The sequence below is a fragment of the Schistocerca cancellata genome, chromosome 3, assembly GCF_023864275.1.
Source record: "Schistocerca cancellata isolate TAMUIC-IGC-003103 chromosome 3, iqSchCanc2.1, whole genome shotgun sequence".
In the NCBI taxonomy this organism is placed as follows: domain Eukaryota; kingdom Metazoa; phylum Arthropoda; class Insecta; order Orthoptera; family Acrididae; genus Schistocerca; species Schistocerca cancellata.
In genome coordinates, this window is record NC_064628.1 from 835,234,696 (window position 1) to 835,259,938 (window position 25,243).

Below are 25,243 nucleotides of genomic sequence, written 5' to 3' on the forward strand. Positions count from 1 at the left end.
AATCATCCCGCGTCATTACGACTGTGGCATTCCCCTTGTCAGCTGGTAAAACTACTACTTCGTCATCATTCTTAAGGGAACGAATGGCTGCCCTCTCTGCGGAAGAGATGTTATCCCGCGGTGGTCGAGCCCGACGTAATGTATGCGACACTTCTTGCCTTATTTCCTCTGCTTGATCTTCGGGTAGACTGTGTACTGCTTGTTCTACAGAGCATATGAACTCTGTGATAGGAAGTCTCTTGGGAGTGGGCGAAAAATTTAAACCTTTCTCCAATATCGACACTGTGGGCCCATCCAACGCCTTGTTAGAAAGATTAATCACAGTACGCCGACGTTTATCCACTTGTGATGCTGCAGAACGAGAAAGAAGCCGTTCAAATTTCGAGGATTGTCTGGTAACGGCGCTCATTAACCTAGCTCGGTTGTTGAGTGTAACCTCCACCCATAATAATTCACAGGAACTATCCACTTCTACTTCACTACAGGATAAACTACTACTAACAGCGACGAACACTCCACCACCGGTTGCATGCAATCTATCCTTTCTAAACACCGTCTGTGCCGTTGTAAAAATTTCGGCAGAATTTATCTCTGGCTTCAGCCAGCTTTCTGTACCTATAACGATTTCAGCTTCGGTGCTTTCTATCAGCGCTTGAAGTTCCGGTACCTTACCAACGCAGCTTCGACAGTTTACAATTACAATACCGATTGCTGCTTGGTCCCCGTATGTCCTGACTTTGCCCCGCACCCGTTGAGGCTGTTGCCCTTTCTGCACTTGCCCGAGGCCATCTAACCTACAAAACCGCCCAGCCCACGCCACACAACCCCTGCTACCCGTGTAGCCACTTGTTGCGTGTAGTGGACTCCTGACCTATCCAGCGGAACCCGAAACCCCACCATCCTATGGCGCAAGTCGAGGAATCTGCAGCCCACACGGTCACAGAACCGTCTCAGCCTCTGATTCAGACCCTTCACTCGGCTCTGTACCAAAGGTCCGCAGTCAGTCCTGTCGACGATGCTGCAGATGGTGAGCTCTGCTTTCATCCCGCCAGCGAGACTGGCAGTCTTCACCAAATCAGATAGCCGCCGGAAGCCAGAGAGGATTTCCTCCGATCCATAGCGACACACATCATTGGTGCCGACATGAGCGACCACCTGCAGATGGGTGCACCCTGTACCCTTCATGGCATCCGGAAGGACCCTTTCCACATCTGGAATGACTCCCCCCGGTATGCACACGGAGTGCACTTTGGTTTTCTTCCCCTCCCTTGCTGCCATATCCCTAAGGGGCCCCATTACGCGCCTGACGTTGGAGCTCCCAACTACCAGTAAGCCCACCCTCTGCGACTGCCCGGATCTTGCAGACTGAGGGGCAACCTCTGGAACAGGACAAGCAGCCATGTCAGGCCGAAGATCAGTATCAGCCTGAGACAGAGCCTGAAATCGGTTCGTCAGACAAACTGGAGAGGCCTTCCGTTCAGCCCTCCGGAATGTCTTTCGCCCCCTGCCACACCTTGAGACGACCTCCCACTCTACCACAGGTGAGGGATCAGCCTCAATGCGGGCAGTATCCCGGGCAACCACAGTCGTAGTCCGATCGGGGGATGTGTGGGACGTGCTGGCCGTACCCGACAAACCCCCATCCGGACCCCCACAGTGATGCCCAATGGCAACAGCCTCAAGCTGTGTGACCGAAGCCAACACTGCCTGAAGCTGGGAGCGAAGGGATGCCAACTCAGCCTGCATCCGAACACAGCAGTTGCAGTCCCTATCCATGCTAAAAACTGTTGTGCAAAGAACGTCTGAACTAATCTACAGAGAGCGCAAACAAAACGACACAAAATTGAAACGGTTACTAAAATACAAGATTGCCTAGCAAATGCAGTAATGCTGCCACTTGTGCACTGCTGACACACTGCTCGGCGGCGGAAGGAGACTACGCGATTTAACACTATTCGAGTACTAAAACGCGATGCTACAACTCTCAAATACTATAATACGCCCGAAATTTATGAATTAAACAATGCAATTACCAAAAACACGCAAAGAAAGTAAGAATTAAACTATGTAACAAATGAGTGAGCTAGGAGTATACGACTTGCTGCTGCAGCTGCTTATCCAACGGCGGCAGGGAGCACACTGACTGTTGCTAAAGTAAGAGGTGAACCAATTGTTAGCTACTCCCCTTATTCCGTAATGGTCCAACTTCTGGAGCAATATTGTCAGATCAACACAGTCAAATGCCTTTTTAAATCAAAAGGTTCGAAACTTTTTGTTCAGCCCATCCAGTACCTCACAGAGAAAAGAGAATATCGCATTTTCAGTTGTCAAACGACTTCTAAAGCCGAACTGTACATTTGATAGCAAATCGTGTGATATAAAATGATCAATTAACCTTACATACACAGCCTTTTCGATAACTTTTGCAAACACTGATGGCATAGAAGTAGGTCTAAAATTATCTACATTATCCCTTTCTCCCATTTTATAAAGCGTCTTTACTACTGAGTACTTTAATCGCTCAGGAAACTGCCCATTACTAAAGGAAAAATTACAAATATGGCTAAATACAGGGCTAACATGTGCAGCACAGTATTTTAATATTCTAGTAGACACTCCATCATAACCACGAGAGTCCTTAGTCTTCAGTGATTTAACTGTTGACTCAATCTCCCTCTTGTCTGTATCACAGAGGAGTATTTCAGACGTCAATCTCTGAAAGGCATTTGCTAAGAAATTTATATGATTTCCTGTAGAAACTAAATTTTTATTTAATTCACCAGCAATGCTCAGAAAATGGTTGTTAAATACTGTACATACGTCTGATTTATCAGTAACAGAAATATTATTACTACGAACTGACTTTATATCACCAACCTTGTGCTGCTGACCAGACACTTCCTTCACAACTGACCATCTGGCTTTAATTTTATCCTGTGAATTAGCTATTCTATTTGCATACCACATATTCATTGGACTAATATATCATAATCGAACTGACATGTGATTACATTATCACGCAATTTGGGTGCATAGATCCTGAAAAATCAGTACCCAGAACAACAACCTCTGGCCGTTACAACGGCCTTGATACGCCTGGGCATTGAGTCAAATAGAGATTGGATGGCGTGTACAGGTACAACTGCCCATGCAGCTTCAACACCATACCACAGTTCATCAGGAGTAGTGACTGGCGTATTGTGACGAACCAGTTGCTCGGCCACCATTTACCGGACGTTTTCAGTTGGTGAGAGATCTGGAGTATGTGCTGGTCAGGGCAGCAGTGGAACATTTTCTGTATCCAGAAGGGCCCGTACAGGACCTGCAACATGTGGTCGTGCATTATCCTGCTGAAAAGCAGGGTTGCGCAGGGACTGAGTGAAGGGTAGAGTCACGGGTCGTAACACATCTGTAATGTACGTCCAAAGTGCCGTCAATGCGAACAAGAAGTGACCGAGACGTGTAACCTATGCCACCCCATACCATCACGCCGGGTAATACATCAGTATGGCGATGACGAATACACGCTTCCAATGTGCGTACACCGCGATGTCGCCAAACACGGATTCGACCATTATGATGCTGTAAACAGAACCTGGATCCATTCGAAAAAATGACGTTTTGCCATTCGTGCACCCAAGTTCGTCGTTAAGTACACCATCGCAGGCGCTCCTGCCTGTGATGCAGCGTCAAGGGTAACCGCAGCCATGGTCTCCGAGCTCATAGTCCATGTTGCTGCAAACGTCGTCGGACTGTTCGTGCAGATGGTTGTTGTCTTGCAAACGTCCCCATCTGTTGACCCAGGGATCGAGACGTGGCTGCACGATCCGTTACAGCCGTGCGGATAAGATGCCTGTTGTCTCGACTGCTAGTGATACGAGGCCGTTGGAATCCAGCACGGCATTCCGTATTAGCCTGCTGAACCCACCGATTCCATATTCTGCTAACAGTCATTAGATCTCGACCAACGCGAGCAGCAGTGTCGTGATACGATAAACCACAATCGCGATAGGCTACAATCCGACCTTTATCAAAGTCGGAAACGTGATGGTACGCATTTCTCCTCGTTACACGAGGCATCACAACAACGTTTCACCAGGCAATGCCGGTCAACTGCTGTTTGTGTATGAGAAATCGGTTGGAAACTTTCCTCATGTCAGCACGTTGTAGGTGTTGCCACCGGCGCGAGCCTTGTGTGAATGCTCAGAAAACTAATCATTTGCGTATTACAGCTTCTTATTCCTGTTGGTTAGATTTCGCGTCTGTAGCACGTCATCTTCGTGGTGTTGCAATTTTAACGGCCAGTTTGTAGTTGGTTTGTTGATTGATTTTGGGGAGAGGACAAAACAGAAAGGTCATTGGTCCCATCGGATTGATCGGATTAGAGAAGGATGGAGCAGGTAGACTTCTGTCCCCTTTCAGAGGAACCATCCTGCGCATTTGCCTGACGCGATTTAGGGACATTACGGAAAACCTAAATCAGGATGGCCGGACGCGAGTTTGAACCGTCGCCCTCCGGAATGAGAGGCCAGTGCGCCGATTATTGCGCCACCTCGCTCGATCGTTTGTAGTTGTAAAAACTAGTAGAAAGTTAAGATTCTCTTAACTTGGCTCTAATCACTTTCGCAATTAATTCTTTGGAACTCACTGTTTGTTATACATTACAACAACAGCTTTGAGTTATATCGTTTTCTGACACTGTTTAATTAATAAACTCATAGTCATAAAGGAGCTGAACCCAGAAGGACAAATGGGATTGCGATCATTGATGGCAAGCAGGTAGCTAGTACCACACATACGACAGCGCTCAATACGTAACGCTGCGGTTGAAAAATGTGGAATTTGTTGTGCGAAGTTGTGGAGCATTCCCACTTGAGCCGCTATAGTTTTATGAAGTTCGGAGCTGACCCCACTATACACATCTTATGCATATAGACTGAAGGGACGATTAAAAATTTGTACTAAGGCCAGGAATCGAACCCGAATCTCCTGCTTACTGTGCAGGTGTGTCAGCCATCTTGGGATGGCGGTTCACACAACTGCACAGAGTACTCTGGCACGCCTCAATCCTCGATCCAAATTCTCACTGCCGCCCCAGTCTACATTAAATTCTCCCTTATACGCGAGCTCGCCACTTCAGTCTACATACATAAAATCATATCAGTATCATTTGCATAAGTACCTGCAACTGAGTTGCATGCTGGATATTGGATACTGAAATGCTATTCCAGAACATGGCGAGCCTCGTAATTTCTGTTCGTGTGTTGGGGGGAATTTAAAGTAGACTGGGGTGACAGCGAGAATTTGTATCGAAGAGGGTGGCGTGCCATGGTACTACAAATGACTCTAAGCACTACGGGACTTAAACATCTGAGATCTCAGTCCCCTAGAGCTTAGAAGTACTTAAACCTAACTAACGTAAGGACAGCACACACACCCATGCCCGAGGCAGGATTCGAACCTGCGACGTAGCAGCAGCGCGGTTCCAGACTGAAGCGCCTAGAACCGCTCTGCCGCAGCGACCGACGCCACACAGCTGTGTGTACCGCTGTGCCAAGATGGCTCAGTGACTAACACACCTACGTAGTAAGAAGGAGACGAGGGCTCGATTTCCGCTCTTGGCACAAATTTTCACTCGCCGCTTTAGTCTATGTATATAAAATCATATCTGTATAATACCAGTAAAGTCTATGAAGACGTATCGTTTCATTACTATATAAAACCTTTGCCGCGCAGGATTAGTCGAGTGGTCTAGGGCGCTGCAGTCATGGACTGTGCGGCTGGTTCCGGCGAAGGTTCCAGTCCTCCCTCGAGCATCGGTGTGTGTGTTGGTCCTTAGGATCATTTAGGTTTAGTAGTGTGTAAGCTTAGGGACTAATGACCTTAGCAGTTAAGTCGCATACGATTTCACACACATTGCATGGGGGCTTAATTAAATATAGAATGCAAATAATTTTAATCTTAGTAGCTGACTGTCCGGTTACGCAGTCTCGTAAACGGTTGGCCCTGTCTAGTATTAGTACGCAATCTGACTGCATGGAATAACAACAAAGAATGAAAGAAAACTTCCGTTAACACAATTAATTAATTAATTCCCCAGCAACTATAAAACCTAGGAAACAACAAAACACAAGTGTAGCTGTTCTGTGTGTGGAAGTGTGATTCAACGTACACATCTGGCACGGTTCTTCCTCAATAAGACAAGGTATTTTAAGCACCATTTATACTGAAGTAATTAAAAAAAACAGAAATACTATAATTGCACATAGAAACCACAAATACAGTCTAATACAAGAACACGAGCCAGATGCTTTGTTGACTGAACCTGTGACCAAGAGGCATTATTGTTTAAGACATTGAAATAATATAAAAAAGGAATTTTTTACCTTCATATATATTGACGAAAAGTACACTCTGATCATTACAGCATCCCCAATCCAACAACATCTGGTGTCTAGCCCATCAAAAAAATACTACAACTTCTGAACAAGCACTCACTACCGCAACTTCTCAACTACGACACGCTACTGCAACATCTCAACAAGCACTCACCACCACGACTTCACGACAAGCACTGCCCACCACCGCCTCCCGACAAGAACCGCCCACCACCGCCCCCGAACAAGCACTGCCAGTGGAGACGGCTGAATAATACTCTTTGGCGCAATCTCTGGCGCTGTGACTCAGTGTAGCCACCTTTCAACATTTGACCATAAATCCTTCAAATTAGCGTCTGTAATGGAGCTGCGTTCCAAGAAGAGACCTGTCTTTGAGATTCCTTTGACGAAAACCAGACCATCGTAGATATTCACAGGATCTTGCAGAATGTCTTTGGAGGCCTGGCAGTCAACTAAGGCACGGTGTGTCATTGGGCGAGGCGTCTGTGATCGTCACAACAAGGTCGCACAAACGTGTGTGATCCCCCATGGTTCAGATGGCTCTGAGCACTATGGGACTTAACTGCTGAGGTCATCAGTTCCCTAGAACTTAGAACTACTTAAACCTAACTAACCTAAGGACATCACACACGTCCATGCCCGAGGCAGGATTGGAACCTGCGACCGTAGCGGTCGCGCAGTTCCAGACTCGAGCACCTAGAACCGCTCGGCCACTCCGGCCGACGATCTCCCATGTGCCACCCAGCTACACACAGCTGTCACTCCTGCAATATTCGAACGTGTGGACACTCTCAGTAGTGATGATCGACATATCATGATGATCTCCATGACAACAAAGGCCTCACCGAGTCTGCGTACCCATGACGATTTCACGAAATGTTCTTCTGGCTGTTCTTCCTCGTCCACCCTACAGTTCGGATCTCGCACCATCTGTCTTCCATCTGTTTGGTGCAATGAAGGATGCACTCTGCGGGAAACAGTAAGTGGATGATGGGGACGTTATTGATGCAGGATGGCGTTGGCTCCGAAGTAGACCAGTAGAGTGATAACTTGCAGGCACATAGGGATTCCAAGTAAGGTGGCGTAAGGCCATCGCATTGAATGGAGATTATGTTAAAAAAAAGTGTTATCTAGCCAGAAGAGCAGGGAGTAATATAGTGTATAAGAATCCTTGGTAAAACTGATTTCAGAAAAATAATATGTTGAATTAGTTACTGAAGGCCCCTCATGAGAAATGATTACACTTTTTCCTTTGAAGGACGAGCGTTTGTTGAGCCACATGGTCACAAAGCGTATATGTTAATACGGCATTCGGCTCCCTTTGTGAATACAAGCGTGCACACGTTAAGACATGGGTTGTACAGGTCTCGAATACTGCCCTGTTATTGCCCTGTGCCACTCCCTCCCATGCGGTGGAGTCCTAATCACACACTCCATCGGACCCCACACGTTTTCCATCGTGGAGAGATGGGGCAATGCAGCAGGCCACGGCAGTGCATCCACAGCTGCAAGGCACGCTCAAGAAGTGGTAACAGCTTGAGGATGGAAGTTTTCTGCTTCAAACAGGCTATAGGCATTGTCGTTCCCATATGACAGAGCCATTTTTTGCAGGGTTTGCTCCACATGCCTTGCAGTTTTCACGGGATCCATTAGGATACTAATGGTGAAGACGCACAGAAGGATATCACTCCCCTCGACATCAAACGAGGCTGGCAGTAGATGTGACGTGACACCACAGACCGATATTCGTGGCGCTCTATGATTTGGCGCCAAAAATTGCGGAGCGGGCTGAATGGCTGCCGGTAGCACAATTCAAAATCTCAGTTGTCGAGAGTAGTTAGCACCGATGTGCACCAGTCAACTCTGTGTTCTGCTTGCGCGATCCAGCCAAGCAGCCAGTACTCTGCACATCGAGGCTTTAAGCTCGTGCCGGGGCAGCAGAAAAAAGTGACATCGGCAGCCTGGAACCGATGAACCTCACGGTAGCCGCCGCTGTTGTCGCCGTCCAGTCTGCCGTCTATTGCCACTCCTCAAACCAGACGTCACAGCCCTGGAGACCGGACCTCACCAGCTCGGTGCATCTGTACCGCGAGATCATTTCCGTGATTGTAGCTAGGAACATTAATTTTGTCGTTATTCGTTACCATTCAAGCCGAGTGAACTCTATAGTGACCTGTCAGAACCTTAACTTTTGTTCTACGGTAAGCACTAGGATGTATTATTTGTTTACCAGTTACCGACCTTTACAAGACAGGGTTGTTTGCTACAGTTCAAGAATACCTTGACAGATTACCGTCCTGAGGGAATTATTGGTGAGGAGAGAAAAATATGCCTTTGCCTGTGATTTCATAAAACCCTCTGACAACGCTCGTATTTCTGCTTTACGGCGCCCTCGTGATTTTTGTGGATTTTCTTGTTTCTATACTGGTCCACAACGAGGTGGAAACCTGACATCGGCATTAATAAAAAAAGGTATAGTCATTGCGACTAGCCCTGAATGGAAATGGCGTAATGGATAACTGGGAGAGGGGTACATGAGAGCGTTGCCTAGAGAACAGAGCGTGTCCTATTTTGCGTAACTAAGCAAGGGGCCGAAGGGCTCAGACGCTGATGTGTGAGTCACTGTGGTCTGTATCTTTTTGTTATTTTTAAAACTCTTAAGTGAATTCTCGTAAATTGACTTCATTCTGATTACAGGGTATGTTAAAGACTGATGATCATTCATAATCTATTTCGTAAATTGACTTAATTGTGATCACAGGGATTTGTTAAAGACTGATGATAATTCATAATCTATTTATTTTAAACATAATCATTCGACTTTACAGAGATTACATTTTTACAACTTATAGCTTGGCTATCTTGTATACCAATCTGCACGCACATTATTGCTTTACGGGCAAGACGGAACTGCGTCTGGCCAAATGCGTACCACCAATTTCTACCATTACTTTACGTAGAACATCTACTATGTCAGAGGGGGAGGCGGCCGGGGTGGCCGAGCGGTTCTAGGCGCTGCAGTCTGGCACCGCGCGACCGCTACGGTCGCAGAGTCGAATCCTGCCTCGGGCATGGATGTGTGTGATGTCCTTAGGTTAGTTAGGTTTAAATACGTGCTAATGACCTCAGAAGTTAAGTCCCATAGTACTCAGAGCCATTTGAACCATTTTTGAGAGGGGGGATAACGGACAGCCTGGGGAGCAGACACATTAACACGGGGGTTCGAAGTAGTTTAGCAGACCGATGTCTGTTTTGTCGCTATTTGAAACTCGTGCCCTCCGGCAACGAATAATCGACCTCGTGGTATTACAATAAATCCAACTACAAAGGGAGTGGAAACGACAATAAACTTAACCGTGAGGCGGCGCATTACGATGTGACCTTTCGACGTTATAATTTGGCCACCAAATGATCTACCATGTTCACTATTAATAGAATGGGGCAGAACACAGTGTTGTAAGACCCCCTTCACACAAAGAAAGTTTCTTACAGTTCAATTTTTCGACCAAAATAAATCACTCTCTTTCGAATATACGTCGTTGTACTCTATTTGCGCGATATTTATACATTGGAACTATTGATGAGATTTTGTAGCTTACGACACCACGTGCCTTTGTACAAAGGATGGGAGACTACCCTGTTTCCACACAAAATTTCCGAAATAAACGCGAGAGCAGTCATTACGTACATTCATTTCCCTACATAATCTGAAGCTGGAAATAAAAAGAATTAATGGAAATATTCAAATAACTTTCTTACTGTGAACATCGAGACAACGCACTGAGGACACGTCTACTCACGTACCCGTCTTCTGTAGAACTCTTAGAACATGGTGGGAACCTGGAGGTCTTCCTGGGCCACGGTGGCGGGTATAGTAGAACCACTTGGCCGTGACCAACCATTCCACCCCAAATCTTATGATACTGGAACGTCTTTCACTTCGACCTGCTTGTGCTGTACCTCTGATACCCTATCCAGGAGTAAGGTTGGCACCTCTATGCTACAGAACTACTTCTACTGTTTCCCAACTAGTATTTGGCCACGCTTTATGGAAAGGTGGGAAGAGGATTAGGAATGTTTACGTGCATGATTTGCCCTCAAGTACAAGTAAAACATGATAGCCAATGTTGTTGTTGTTGTTGTGGTCTTCAGTCCAGAGACTGGTTTGATGCAGCTTTCCATGCTACTATATCCTGTGCAAGCTTCTTCATCTCCCAGTATCTACTGCAACCTACATTGTACTGAGTCTGTTTAGTGTATTCATCTCTTGATCTCCCTCTGCGATTTTTACCCTCCACGCTGCCCTCCAATACTAAACTGGTGATCCCTTGATGCCACAGAATAAGCCCTACCAACCGATCCCTTCTTCTAGTCAAGTTGTGACACAAATTTCTCTTCTCTCCAATTCTATTCAATACCTCCTCATTACTTATGTGATCTACCCATCTAATCTTCAGCATTCTTCTGTAGCACCACATTTCGACAGCTTGTATTCTCTTCTTGTCTAAACTATTTATCGTCCATGTTTCACTTCCATACATGCCTACACTCCATAAAATACTTTCAGAAACGACTTCCTGACACTTAAATCTATATTCGATGTTAACAAATTTCCCTTCTTCAGAAATGCTTTCCTTCCCACTGCCAGTCTACATTTTATATCCTCTTTACTTCGACCGTCATCAGTTATTTTGCTCCCAAAATAGCAATACTCATTCCCATTGCCAGTCTACATTTTATATCCTCTTTACTTCGACCGTCATCAGTTATTTTGCTCCCAAAATAGCAATACTCATTTCCTAATATAATTCCCGCAGCATCACCCGGTTTAATTCGTCTACTTTCCATTACTCTCGTTTTGCTTTTGTTGATGTTCATCTTATATCCTCCTTTCAAGTCCATGTCCATTCCGTTCAGCTCATCTTCCAGGTCCTTTGCTGTGCCTGACAGAATCACAATGTCATCGGCGAACCTCAGAGTTTTTATTTCTTCTCCGTGGATTTTATTCCTACTCCAATTTTTATTTTGTTTCCTTTACTGCTTGCTCAATATGCAGATTTTACAACATCGGGGATAGGCTACAACCCTGTCTCACTCCCTCCCCAACCACTGCTTCCCATTCATGTCCCTCGACTCTTATAACTGCCATCTGGTTTCTGTACAAATTGTAAGTAGCCTTTCGCTCCCTCTATTTTACGCTTGCCAACATCAGAACTTGAAAGAGAGTATTCCAGTTAACATTGTCAAAACCTTTCTCAAAGTCTACAAACGCTAGAAACGTAGGTTTGCCTATCCTTAATCTATTTTCTAAGATAAGTCGTAGAGTCAGTATTGGCACACGTGTTCCAACATTTCTACGGAATCCAAACTGATCTTCCCCGAGGTCGGCTTCTACCAGTTTTTCCATTCGTCTGTAAAGAATTCGTGTTAGTATTTTGCAGCAGTAGCTTATTAAACTGATAGTTCGGTAATTTTCACATCTGTCAACACCTGCTTTCTTTGGATTGGAATTATTATATTCTTTTTGAAGTCTGAAGGTATTTCGCCCGTCTCATACATCTTGATCCCCAGATGGTAGAGTTTTGTCAGGGCTGGCTCTCCCAAGACCGTCAGTAGGTCTAATGGAATGTTGTCTACTCCCCGGCCTTGTTTCGACTCAGGTCTTTCAGTGCTCTGTCAAACTCTTCACGCAGTATCGTATCTCCCATTTCATCTTCATCTACATTGTCTTGCATTTCTATAATATTGTCCTTAAGAACATCGCCCTTGTATAGACCCTCTATATATTCCTTCCACCTTTCTGCTTTCCCTTGTTGGCTTAGAACTGGGTTTCAATCTGAGCTCTTGATATTCATGCAAGTGGTTCTCTTTTCTCCAAAGGTCTCTTTAATTTTCCTGTGATAGGCGATATAATATAGTATATATAATAATGAAACCTAACATAATCTCCCTCCGCCCACATAGGGTTCCGCCTCACCCGCTGCCGGTGTGAGCGATCAACGAATCCTGCTGCCTATGGAGCAGTAACTACTGTACCGTTTCAAGCTCGTCTTACCACAACAAATTTTTTGAACAAGTATTTAATTTCTTTGCGTTGACTGATTAGTTTTGGAAAACACTTCACCAAGCATTTTTCGTATTATTGTTAATATTTAGCTAAAGGCTCATCACTGTGTTCATTCAACATAGTTGTGTAAGTAAAGGTTTTTCCAGTTTAGGTCCAGTGAATCAATTACGTAGCACATTACGGTCTCCAATGCGCCGATTGTCACTTGACCATTTCAGTCTAAGTTGCCGGTCTCGTCATGTTAAAATTTGTGCATACAGGGTCGTCGGCTGTGAATGCCCATAGTTAGGAGTTTCCAGACACGTACTGTGCTCAGCTGTAAAGTCTGATCTTAGCTCCGCCACAGTTCGATTCCTATCCTGTTTTACCAGTCTGTCCAACCTACACGTCCGACCTATAAATAATGGATGGCCGCCCAACCCCATGATATTTGGACGTGGTTGCAGCTTGGTTCGCCATGTGTTGCAGACACTCACCGCAGCACTCCTCGAACACCTGACAAGTCGTGCAGTTTCCGAAATGCTCGTGCCGATCCCCCGAGTCATCACAATCTCACTTACACTAAATGCACCCTGCGTGTGTCACTAGCAGTCATTCCTCGCCTGTGACGACGATAACGCGTGGATGGGCTTATGTCGATAGTAGGTGGGGTGGTCATAATATCCTGGCTTATCACTGTATATAAAAAGTAATTAAATTATTTAGTACAGGGTTATTACAAATGATTGAAGCGATTTCACAGCTCTACAACAACTTTATTATTTGAGATATATTCACAATGCTTTGCTCACACATACAAAAACTCAAAAAGTTTTCTTAGGCATTCACAAATGTTCGATATATGCCCCTTTAGTGATTCGGCAGACATCAAGCCGATAATCAAGTTCCTCCCACACGTTTCTTGGTAGAGGAGGTTTAAACACTGAATCTTTAATATAACCCCACAGAAAGAAATCGCATGGGGTTAAGTCGGGAGAGCGTGGAGGCCATGACATTAATTGCTGATCATGATCTCCACCACGACCGATCCATCGGTTTTCCAATCTCCTGTTTAAGAAATGCCGAACATCATGATGGAAGTGCGGTGGAGCACCATCCTGTTGAAAGATGAAGTCGGCGCTGCCGGTCTCAAGTTGTGGCATGAGCCAATTTTCCAGCATGTCCAGATACACGTGTCCTGTAACGTTTTTTTCGCAGAAGAAAAAGGGGCCGTAAACTTTAAACCGTGAGATTGCACAAAACACGTTAACTTTTGGTGAATTGCGAATTTGCTGCACGAATGCGTGAGTATTCTCTACCGCCCAGATTCGCACATTGTGTCTGTTCACTTCACCATTAAGAAAAAATGTTGCTTCATCACTGAAAACAAGTTACGCACTGAACGCATCCTCTTCCATGAGCTGTTGCAACCGTGCCAAAAATTCAAAGCGTTTGAGTTTGTCATCGGGTGTCAGGGCTTGTAGAAATTGTAAACGGTAAGGCTTCTACTTTAGCCTTTTCCGTAAGATTTTCCAAACCGTCGGCTGTGGTACGTTTAGCTCCCTGCTTGCTTTATTCGTCGACTTCCGCGGGCTACGCGTGAAACTTGCCCGCACGCGTTCAACCGTTTCTTCGCTCACTGCAGGCCGACCCGTTGATTTCCCTTTACAGAGGCATCCAGAAGCTTTAAACTGCGCATACCATCACCGAATGGAGTTAGCAGTTGGTGATCTTTGTTGAACTTCGTCCTGAAGTGTCGTTGCACTGTTATGACTGACTGATGTGAGTGCATTTCAAGCACGACATACGCTTTCTTGGCTCCTGTCGCCATTTTGTCTCACTGCGCTCTCGGGCGCTCTGGCGGCAGAAACTTGAAGTGCGGCTTCAGCCGAACAAAACTTTATGAGTTTTTCTACGTATCTGTAGCATGTCGTGACCATATGTCAGTGAATGGAGCTACAGTGAATTTATGAAATCGCTTCAATCATTTGTAATAGCCCTGTATTTCAATAGTAACTCCATAACTGCAAATATCCCACTGTGAGACAAAATGGGTAATGCTTCCATGAAAAATGTTTGTGCTTGCCTGCGGAACCGTGATTACACCCAGGCGTGCTTCTCTTCGGCCGAAGCATATCGACTGTCACGAATAATTTTCGTCAGGGCTCCAAAAACACGGAGAGTGCAAGGGAAGACACTGGGCCTGTGTGAAGGATGTGTAAGGGCTTCCAAACGAAAAAATGTGGCTGGTTGCATGTTCCCAATACTGTTTCAGTACGCTACAGAAGTTACGCTGCGAAGCACTTACACGTTCTCTGTACAGTCTCGATTCCTGTTCATGCGATCTCCGTATTTTTGAAGCCCTGAAGAAAGAAATTCGTGGCCGCCAACATGCCTTGGATGAAGAGGTGCACGCTGATACAATAATTTCTCCATAGGCAACTGCATAGTTTATCCACGAAGGCAATGACCCTCTTCTCTCCTAGTAGGATAAATGTATGAATATTTATAACGATTATTGTTGAAATAATTGTGTCAGTACATTCACATTGTGAAGGGACAGATCAAGATAAGATGGACAGTTTTTATGAGGCACTCAGTGTTAAAGTTGTTAGAGTAAAGGACAAGGACAGTGTTCTGCTCATGGGTGATTTTAACGCCAGGATTGGAAATCGAACAGAAGGGTATGAAAAGGTTATGAGTAAATTTGGAGAGGATATGGAGGCCGACAGGAACGGGAAACAACTCTTGGATTTCTGTGCCAGTATGGGCTTAGTAATCACAAACTCCTTTTTTTAAACATAAGAACATTCACCGGTATACTTGGGAAGGCAGGGGAACCAGGTCTGTCATTGACTATATAATTACAGATCAGGAATTCAGGAAGGCTGCGAGGGACACACGTGTATTCAGGGGATTCTTCGATGACACTGATCATTTTTTATCTGCAGTGAAATTGGGATTGTGAGGCCGAAAGTGCAGGAGGTCAGGTCCATATGTAGGAGGATAAGAGTGGAGAAACTTCAGGATAAGGAAATCAGGCACAAGTACATAACAGCGATCTCAGAAAGGTACCAGTTAGTTGAATGTAGTCAATTAGTCATTGGAAAAGGAATGGACAAGTTACAGGGACACAGTACTAGAAATGGCTAAAGAATGTCTTGGAACAGTAGTGTGTAAAAGTAGGATGAAGCAAACAGCTTGGTGGAATGATACAGTCAAGGCAGCCTGTAAAAGGAAAAAGAAGGCCTATCAAAAATGGCTACATACCAGAACCCAGGTAGACAGAGAAAGGTATGTTGAAGAAAGAAACAAAGCCAAACAGATAATTGCAGCATCCAAGAAAAAATCGTGGGAAGACTTTGGAAACAGGTTGGAGAGTATGGGTCAAGCTGCTGGAAAACCATTCTGGAGTGTAATTAGCAGTCTTCGAAAGGGAGGTAAGAAGGAAATGACAAGTATTTTGGACAGGTCAGGAAAACTGCTGGTGAATCCTGTGGATGCCTTGGGCAGATGGCGGGAGTATTTTGAAGAGTTGGTCAATGTAGGTGAAAATGCGATCAGTAATGTTTCAGATTTCGAGGTAGAATGGGATAGGAATCATGATGGAAACAGGATCACATTTGGGGAAGTGGAAAAAATGGTCAATAGATTGCAGTGCAATAAAGCGGCTGGGGTGGATGAAATTAAGTCGGAACTCATCAAATACAGTGGAATGTCAGGTCTTAAATGGCTACACAGGATAACTGAAATGGCCTGGGAGTCGGGACAGGTCCCATCAGACTGGACAAGAGCAGTAATCACACCAATCTTTAAACATGGAAACAGAAAAGATTGTAACAACTACAGAGGTATCTCTTTAATCATCGTTGTGGGTAAAATCTTCTCAGGTATTGTTGAAAGGAAAGTGCGAGTATTAGTTGAGGACCAATTGGATGAAAATCAGTGTGGGTTTAGGCCTCTTAGAGGTTGTCAGGACCAGATCTTTAGCTTACGGCAAATAATGGAGAAGTGTTATGAGTGGAATAGGGAATTGTATCTATGCTTTATAGATCTAGAAAAGGCATATGACCGGGTTCCTAGGAGGAAGTTATTGTCTGTTCTACAAGATTATGGAATAGGAGGCAAACTTTTGCAAGCAATTAAAGGTCTTTACATGGATAGTCAGGCAGCAGTTAGAGTTGACGGTAAATTGAGTTCATGGTTCAGAGTAGTTTCAGGGGTAAGACAAGGCTGCAACCTGTCTCCACTGTTGTTCATGTTATTTATGGATCATATGTTGAAAACAATAGACTGGCTGGGTGAGATTAAGATATGTGAACACAAAATAAGCAGTCTTGCATATGCGGATGACTTAGTTGTGATGTCAGATTCGATTGAAAGTTTGCAAAGTAATATTTCAGAGCTAGATCAGAAATGTAAGGACTATGCTATGAAGATTAACATCTCCAAAACGACAGTAATGTCAGAGTGGGAAAGAAATATAAACGGATTGAGTGCCAAATAGGAGGAACAAAGTTAGAACAGGTGGACGGTTTCAAGTACTTAGGATGCATATTCTCACAGGATGGCAACATAGTGAAAGAACTGGAAGCGAGGTGTAGCAAAGCTAATGGAGTGAGCGCTCAGCTACGATCTACTCTCTTCTGCAAGAAGGAAGTCAGTACCAAGACTAAGTTATCTGTGCACCGTTCAATCTTTCGACCAACTTTGTTGTATGGGAGCGAAATCTGGGTGGATTCAGGTTGCCTTATTAACAAGGTTGAGGTTACGGATATGAAAGTAGCTAGGATGATTGCAGGTACTAGTAGATGGGAACACTGGCAGGAGGGTGCCCACAATGAGGAAATCAAAGAAAAACTGGGAACTCTATAGATGTAGCAGTCAGATGTAGTAGTAGATGTAGCAGTCAGGGCGAACAGGCTTAGATGGTGGGGTCATGTTACACGCATGGGAGAAGCAAGGTTACCCAAGAGACTCATGGGTTCAGCAGTAGAGGGTAGGAGAAGTCGGGGCAGACCGAGGAGAAGGTACCTGGATTCGGTTAAGAATGATTTTGAAGTAATAGGTTTAACATCAGAAGAGGCACCAATGTTAGCACTGAATAGGGGATCATGGAGGAACTGTATAAGGGGGGCTATGCTCCAGACTGAACGCTCAAAGGCATAATCAGTCTTAAATGATGATGATGATGATGATGATAATATAACATCTTCTTACATTTTCCATCTGTGTCAATTTCGTTGGACTGCCCCTTGTAACTTCATTCAGTGTCGTTCATGAGGTTTCGGGACTGCAGTCCGATGACGCCGACTTCTTGACACAATATTCACGTTGACCGCCATTCTGACATCTTCAGGAGAATTTTATATGAAACCATTGCTTGGCCTTAGCTGTGAACAAGACACTGCAACGAACCAAGGGGCGTGCGGGCTGCCATTCACGAAATCTTACAGCTGCGAGGTATAACGCAGCTGTCTACCGTTGCAGTGGGCTGGATTACTTCTCGCCGTGGCTGAACGTTGAGCTTCTGCAGCCGTCTGCGTGGTGGGAAGTGGGCTCCAGTCAGAACACACCTGGTCCCAACGAGATAAAATGCCCATCACTCAGCCATTGGCAGCAATTCGTCCTAAACCTCCGACTCCCGCCACTGGCGTGACAATATTCACACCGGTCATGTGTCCAATGTGCGGCAGAGCCATTACATCACCGAGCTTCGTCCTCAGGTAGGTGCAGCCACTGGCCTGCGAGCCGCCAGCTGGACATGAAGATTCCACGTCCTGAACTAGTATCGCTGAGAGCAGGCTTCTTCCTGATTGCCATCGCTTGAAAGGCCAAGGGTTCAATTCGGGACGTTTGCTCTCCTTGCAAGACGCCTTTACCTGTTGTCAATATATGTGAAGCCAGCTGAGCTGACTCCAGCCATGCATCAGCAAGGCCATTCGTTCTGCCAGCCCTGTTATACGGTTGCTACACACTGTCAAACCTGTTTCCACACTAGCCGCCAAATCCCTGGGTGCTGACATCGGCACTGTTTATCGAAACTGTACGTAATAAGGACACCTTATTTTGACTGATCATTCTTAACTTCTACATCTATATCTACGTGATTACTCTGTTATTCACAATCAGTTGCCTGGCAGAGGGTTCAGTGGACCACCCTCAATCTGTCTCTCTACCGCTCGACTCTATAACGGCGCGCGGGAAAAACAAGCACTTAAATTTTTTTGTACAAACCCTGATTTCTCTTGTTTCATCATGATGATCATTTCTCCCTCTGTAGATGGGTGCCAAAAGAATGTTTTCGCAATCGGAGGAGAAAACTCGTGATTGAAATTTTATGAGAAGATCCCGTCCCAACGAAATATGCCTTTGTTTTAATGATTGCCACTCCAAAACACGTATCATGTCTGTGGCTCTATCTCCCCTACTTCGCCGTAATACAAAACGAGCTGCCCTTCTTTGTACTTTTTCGATGTCGTCCGTCAGTACAATCTGACGCGGATCCCACACCGCACAGCAATTCTCCAGAATACTGCTGACAAAGTTGGACAATCTCCACACACAGATCCAGCACTCGTCGTTCTGGAAAGAACTGATCGTGCATGCCAGCACTTTTGCCGCTGCTCTGCTAACGTTTATGTATCGCAAGAGTCAGTACCTACTAGTGACAGCGCGAAACAAGGATATGCAGTATCACTTCAAAGTGGTGACTGCAAAGGAACTTTTTTTCTTTCATCGGATAGTGCTTGGTGCACAATGTCCAATGGCCCCAGGTTAAAGGAGTCGATGAATAATTGATGCGCTGAAGGGGGACTTGCTCAGTGGCTCAAGTGGTTCCCATTAAGGGAACAAGTAGCAGTTTCCACCCAGTTAGATGTATGCAGTGTATCTTGTTGGAGCATAGTGTTCTGTATTTCCAGTCACCCCTTGTGTCTTGTTTCAAGCGTAGGAGACGTGGAAGTCACGCCAAAGAGTATAGGGAATGCCCCTAGTTAGCAGTCACGCGAATGAATTAGGTGTGTTCATTAGTAGGTGGTAGAAACGTAGCAGAAAGACAATACAGAGTCGCAGTAAGATAAATTGAGAGAGGATAGGTCCTCATGCTGTATGTCAAGTCATCCTAGACAATAGACAGGATTTCGTGGTCTAGGGCGGCGGGTACGGTAGCTCAGCGTGTTCGGTCAGAGGGGTAGCTGCCCTCTGTAATAAAAAAAAACTAAGTTAATGGATCAACGACGAACTGAAACGAGTGTCTTGCGAGATCTGCCCCGAACAGATGCAACGAACGAAAACGAACAAAATGAGGTTAAAAAAAGGGGTAGCGTGTTTGATTCATAATCAAAACGTCTTCGGTCCCGTCTCCGAATCACGTTGCTGCTTACATTTTGGTTAATAATCAGCATTGGCGTCCGAAGACTTCCGGCATAACAAGTCACCCCTCATTCTGCCAACGGCCTTGTCAAAGAGGGTGGAGGAGGGGACCGAGGTTCAGGGCACACTCTTGTCCTAAGAGTGGGAAACTGCCCCTAAAGGCGGAAGAATCAGCAATGATCAACGGCATGAGGATGCAGAAAGCAATGGAAACAACTGCATTAAAGACACGTAACGTGTATCCACAGGACATGTGGCCTCTAATTGAAGAAATGGCATGATGATCTCTCCATTGGCAAAAGATTCCCGAATGGTCCCCCATTCGGATCGCCGGGAGGGGACAGCCAAGGGGGAGGTTACCAGAAAGATAACGTTCTACGAATCGGGGCGTGGAATGTAAGAAGCTTGAACGTGGTAGGGTAACTAGAAAATCTGAAAAGTGAAATGCAAAGGCTCAACCTAGATACAGTAGGGGTCAGTGAAATGAACTGGAAAGAAGACAAGGAGGGCAGATAGTGTGTTACTATAAACAGTTCAGTGATAGGGTTGTTCTTATCAGAATCGACAGTAAACCACGTCGTAAGCTGAAGATCAAGAAATAGAGAAAGTGTGTGAGGATATTGAAAGGGTTGAAAATCTAATATTCATGGGGGACTGGAATGCAGTTGTGGGGGAAGTGGTAGAAGAAAAGGTTACAGGAGGATATTGGCTTTGGACAAGGAATGAGAGAGGAGAAAGACTAATTGGGTTCTGTAACAAGTTTCAGCTAGTAATAGCGAATACTCTGTTCAAGAATCACAAGAGAAGGAGGTATATGTGGTGTGCGTACTGTAAGACCTTCGGTACACACACCATCAGATTATTTGACTTGTCGCTCTAACGAAGTAGGCGAGTGTCAGCAATATGTCTCGTGGTCTTATCGTGGCGTGTTTATCTGCTGCCGTTAGGTCAGACGATAGAAATGCCACTTGCACGCTTAGAGTAGCAGATTGACGGTGACCAAAATTGACGATCTCAAGTTCCTTTGGTCTTGGTACGTTAATCTGATTCTCACATATCTCTGATACTTGACAAAGTGTCTATACATTTCTCTTCATTGCTATGTACAGGAATATGATAATCTTATTAGGCGCAGACTGAAACTTGACTACAGACTGGTACAGACAAATGCAGACAAATGCAGACTAATGCAGACTTGTACACTCGTTATAATACCTCGCTCGTTCAGGTATCACTGCGCGACTGTAATCCGCGAGAAGATATGGTTCTACGTTAGCAGCAATCTCATTGGCTGCGTTACATATTAATACGCGGATCGGTGGAAGCAGAATTTGGTCCAAGACAGCGCCGTCTCGTAGTGCGGAGACGGACGAGTAGGAAAGTTGTGTACGCGCTGACTACGTGGAACTATGTACACAACAGTATCCTTGGAAAAGGCCGGGTGATACGCGAAGATTTCAGTTACATTACATCATCGTCAGCCAGATATTCCGAAATCAGATACTGGATTGTAAGGTGTACTCAGGAGCAGATAAAGACTCAGATCATAATATTGTAGTCATGAAGAGTAGGCTGAAGTTTAAGACATTAGTCAGGAAGAATCAATACGCAAAGAAGTGAGATATGGAAGTGCTAAGGAATGACAAAATACGGTGGAAGTTCTCTAAGGCTATAGATACAGCAATGAGGAATAGCTCAGTAGGGAGTACAGTTGAAGAGGAATGGGCATCTCTAAAAAGGGCCTTCACAGAAGTTGAGAAGGAAAACATAGGAACAAAGAAGGTAACTGCGAAGAAACCGTGGGTAACAGAAGAAATACTTCAATTAATCGATGAAAGGAGGAAATACAAAACTGTTCCGGGAAAATCAGGAATATTGAGATACAAGTCGCTGAGGAATAAAATAAACAAGAACTGTAGGAAAGCTAAGACGGCTGCAGGAAAAATGTGAAGACATCGAAAAAGAAATTACTGTCGGAAGAACAGACTCAATACACAGGAAAGTGAAAACAACCTTCGGTGACATTAAAAGCAAGGGTAATAACATTAAGAGTGCAACGGGAATTCCACTCTTAAATGCAGATCAGAGAGCAAGTTGATGGAAAGAATACACTGAAAGCCTCTATGAGGGGAAGATTTGTCTGATGTGATAGAAGAAGAAACAGGGGTCTATTTAGAATAGATAGGGGATCTAGTATTAGAATCAGAATTTAAAAGAGCTTTGGAGGGCTAAGATCAAACAAGGCCGAAGTGATAGATAACATTCCATCAGATTTTCTAAAATCATTGGGGGAAGTGGCAACAAAACGACTCTTCACGTTGGTGTGTAGAATATATGAGTCTGGCGATATACCATGTGACTTTCGGAAAAGCATCATCCACACAATCCCGAAGACGGCAAGAGCTGACAAGTTCGAGAGTTACCGCACAATCAGCTTAACAGCTCAAGTATCCAAGTTGCTTACATGAATTGTATACAGAAGAATGGAAAAGAAAATTGAGGATGCGCTAGATGATTATCAGTATGGCTTTAGGAAAGGTAAAGGCACGATAAAGGCAATTCTGACGTTGCGGTTAATAATGGAAGCAAGACTAAAGGAAAATCGAGACACGTTCATAGGATTTGTCGACCTGGAAAAGGCGTTCGACAGTGTAAAACTGTGCAAGATGTTCGAAATTCTGAAACAATTAGGGATATCCTATCGGGAGAAACGGGTCGTATACAATATGCACAACAGCCAAGAGGGAATAATTAGAGTGAACGACGAAGAATGAAGTGCTCGTAAGGGTGTAAGACAAGGATGTAGCCTTTCGCCACTTCTGTTCAATCTGTACATCGAGGAAACAATGTTGGAAATAAAAGCAAGGTACAGGAGTGGAATTAAAATTCAAGATCGAAGGATATCAATGAGACGATACACTGATGACATTGCTATCTTGCGTGAAAGTGAAGAAGAATTACATGATCTACTAAATGGAATGAACAGTCTAATGCGCACAGAGTAAATGGAACAAAAACGAAGGTAATGAGAAGTAGTAGAAATGAGAACAGTGAGAAACGTAGCATCAGAATTGATGGTCACGAAGTAGATGAAGTTAAGGAAGTCTGCTACCTAGGCAGTAAAATAACCAATTACGGACGGAGCAAGGAGGACAGCAAAAGCAACTAGTAAAAGGCATTCCTGGCCAAGAGGAGTCTACTGGTAAGAAACATGGGCCTTAATTTGAGGAAGAAATTTCTGAGACTGTACATCTGGAGTACAGCATTCTATGGTAGTGAAACATGGACTATGGGAAACATGGAACAGAAGAGAATCGAAGCATTTCAGATGTTGTGCGACAGACGAATGTTGGAAATTAGGTGGACTGATAAGGTAAGGAATGAGGATGTTCTGCGCAGAATCGGAGAAGAGAGAAATATGTGAAAAACATTGATAATGAGAAGGGGCAGAATGTCTTACATGGTACTAGAGGGAGCCGTAGAGGGCAAAAACTGTAGAGGAAGACAAAGATTGGAATACATCCAGTAAATAATTGAGGACGTAGGTTGCAAGTGTTACTCTGAGAATGAATTTTTAATTATTGTGAGCTCTAAACAAAATTAATCTTAATGTAACCTCTGAACAAAATTGGCTCCCATTTATAGTCTCTGTGCAAAGAATGCATTCATATTTAATATTCCCACAAAATTCTTTTCTCATTTAATGTCAAGTTCGAAATAAAAAAATTCCTAAACACCAAAATAATAAAAAAGTTCTGTAACCTGATAAACTTTATGAGGACAGCAGCGCTGACCTTCGGCCCTGTATTCTGAATAAAAAAGGCAAAAATTCTTACCTCAATAAAACTGCAATTATATCTGCTCTTAAATTAGTCATTTTTCGACACAGCTTCGTGCAATGCTGGCGTATAATTTTTTTTCTGATTTTTGGAACGAATGGTCATGCAATGGAAATTTTCTTTAAACTGAAATGAATGCTTTTCTTTAAAAGAGTTACTTCATATTATAAAATTATTATTGGGGCATTTTTCGGAACAAATTAAATTACAGTTAACATACATTATTACATATGCGCAAGGCTGCTTCGTTACCTTCTACAACAATACTCATCCACCAGAGTCCTGACCAGAGTCGCGAGCAGAGCACACAGCCGACGCATGCCGACTCCCTCCGACTAGCACGGACTAGCGACTACTGTCGACTGACTACCACTGTACGGACTACTACTGTCGACTAGCGCGGTCAAGCGCAGACTAGCAACAGCTAACGATAAACTATTCTCTGGTCAGAGATTCTGTCATGCCTCGCCCATCGCCGGCAATGTATACGTCTTTCAGGCTTCTGATATTCAACATACATCAGTCTAATGTGTCCAGTGAGCAGATCGACTAATAGTGCTACTGTGACGAAGAACATCGATGAAGACATCCAATTCCCACGCAAGCACTTGCTGAGAAACAAATTTATGAAAAGTTACATCTGATGTCCAGTACTGTTGGATACAGTAAAAAAGCAATCAAAAAATTAAAAATAATTAACGGCATTTGAAATGTAATGCCATAGAGAAATGTTGAAATGTGATTGAATGGGTGAAATATAGCGTAACGAAAAATGGAAGAGAGAAGATTTAATGTGCGCCTTTACCAGAATAGACATATTCTGAAGCCTTCACTAAATCAGCTTACAGTATGTATACATTGATGATTATCCCCGACGATGTTCAAAATGTTTCACAAGCTGAGACATCGTCGCTCCTTTAGCGATTTGGTTTCTGGTTGTTTAATATTACCAGATGCACTGTCAACGGTGTTTAATATTTATGTCATTATCTAGAACATTGGCACATGAGCTCATGTCAACAACTGTTTCTTAACTCTTCCTCTTTTTAACAATATTACTTCTGCCGTGTTCTTCTTTTTATTGCTTTTTAATACTGTAATGCCTTTTATACGTTATAAGCTTATTACAGACGTCAACTGTTGTATCCCCCATTATTTTTGCTGTTCTAATTAATTATTGAAAACTAGAGTATGCCGACATTAGCAACATCTGGTGACCACAGACATCTTGTGGCTACTGTACGGCAGCTTGTTTTAAACAGTAGTATTACTGACAACATGACTCGTGCATGTGATGTTATTTATATGTACACTCCTGGAAATTGAAATAAGAACACCGTGAATTCATTGTCCCAGGAAGGGGAAACTTTATTGACACATTCCTGGAGTCAGATACATCACATGATCACACTGACAGAACCACAGGCACATAGACACAGGCAACAGCGTTCGTGCTGGACGTGCAGACCGCGTGAGACGACGCTTCATCCAGTCCCAAACATGCTCAATGGGGGACAGATCCGGAGATCTTGCTGGCCAGGGTAGTTGACTTACACCTTCTAGAGCACGTTGGGTGGCACGGGATA